The 1,828-nt window shown below is 44.4% G+C and overlaps 1 pseudogene; it reads right to left on the bottom strand.

Annotated features, from left to right (window-relative positions):
* Positions 1-980: 980 nt before the first annotated feature.
* Positions 981-1,133, bottom strand: LOC122225760 (annotated as a pseudogene).
* Positions 1,134-1,828: the final 695 nt, after the last annotated feature.

The raw sequence follows: 1,828 nt of genomic DNA, 5'->3' as shown, positions 1-1,828 counted from the left end.
CTCTCACTGTCTTGAAATTCGTAATAATCTTCTCCTTGGAACTGTGTTTTGTAAAGGAAGTCCAATGGGACAGCGAAGCATGTGTGTGAGCAGAGAAGGTACACCGGGTGGCAGAAAGCGGGGTCCGGGCCAGCAATATGGCAGGCGGCGGGCAGCATGAGTGTTGAGCAGTTGACCTGGCCACCCAGTGTGCACCCACATGGCGGGGCAGTCTGGGATCCGTGCCCAGACCGCCAGCAGCAGAATATGGCTGCAGTCCACCAAAGCCATGGTGAGAGAAGGGACCCCACGTGGAAGGGCCCATCCAGTAGATCTATGCAAACGTGAGCTCTGCAGCCTAAGTCTGGGACGGGAACTGCCAGCATTTGGGCAGAAAACGGTCAGTAAATTATGACAAAATCAAAGCATACGCATGGACGTTGCAATAAAGCATGTTGGGGAGTTGCCAATTCTTCAGGGTTTAGAATCCCTGGTTCTGAAAACTGCTACAATATTGCAAAGCAAATATTCAGAGGCTTAGAAATAGAACTCAAATGTAAAGGTCACATTTTACAGAAAATTCTATTTTCATGTGAAGTTTCATTATTAACGAGAAGGGCAATTTTAAATTATTATTATTATTATTATTATTATTATTATTATTTGCTTGTAATCCAAGGTATGGCAGTCAAGTGCCTAAACAGGTCATTAAAATTATAGACAAATTATGAAGTCGCTTTCATTTTTTTTCCCCCAGAGGAGGGCACAAATGCTCTCCCTCGCTATTAGAAATTACACAGTGGGTGGGCGCCTGGGCGGCTCAGTTGGTTAAGCGTCCGATTTCAGCCCAGGTCATGATCTCGTGGTTTGTGAGTTCGGGTCCCACGCCCAGCCCTGTGCTGACAGCTCAGAGCCTGGAGGCTGCTTCTGAATCTGTGTCTCCCTCCCTCTCTGCTTCTGCCCCACCTGCGCGTGCTCTCTCTCTCTCAAAAATAAAAATAAACATTAAAAAAAAATAAAAAAAAAAAAAGAAATTGCACAGTTGAGTTTCCCACATCTGGAGAAGTCACAAAGGTCAGTGTGGCCTAAGCGCAGTCTATGAGCCTCACCCTGGGAGAACCACCTTGGTGATCACCATGTCCCCATGTAAGTATCACTTTCACTGTGTTGTACAACGTCACAAGTTACAGATAATGTTAAAGAAAATATTAACGTGTCACTGTATAAAGTTACATGTTAAATTCAGGCATATGTGAAATTGATTTTTTGAAGACTTCAATCTTTTGACAAACTGTTCCAGGAGAATCATCAGCTCTAAATGTACTAAATATAACAAATAAAATATTTTGAAAGGAAAAAAAAAATTGTATTTTAGTACCTTAAGCTGCATTTTTAAAACCTGCTCTTTGAATAGGAGGGCCTGAAATTTTTCTAGGGGCGCTGGTTCTGAAAACTAGTATTTCTTCGAGAGGGTTTTCATATTTCTCCGAATTATTCTGATTCTGTTAAAACCCTGTCCGGCTTTTATTGAGTTCCGTCAAGTCCAATGAATGGTCATCAGGTTACCACTTGTTTTCAAACCCACATCGCAAAAACAAAAACAAACAAACAAGCAAAGAAACCCGCATCACAGATGACGGACGGCTGGTCGTCTTTGCCGCGGACACTCTCCACTGCAATGTCCTTCTCATCCCAATCTGGAAGCCATCTTCTCCAGATAAGGCTCGTTCTCCTGAGCAAGAGGAGGAAGGTAGAACCCGGGTAGGCAGGAACGCGTTCGTGGCCCTGTCTGTCAGAATGGTGCCTCTTCCGGGCTCCTCCAGCCTCCTCCCACTCCCGATTGACCAAT

Source organism: Panthera leo, chromosome B4 (assembly GCF_018350215.1).
Source record: "Panthera leo isolate Ple1 chromosome B4, P.leo_Ple1_pat1.1, whole genome shotgun sequence".
Classification (NCBI taxonomy): Eukaryota; Metazoa; Chordata; class Mammalia; order Carnivora; family Felidae; genus Panthera; species Panthera leo.
The sequence above is the reverse complement of the archived record's forward strand: the minus strand, read 5'-3'. Positions and strand labels throughout refer to the sequence as shown.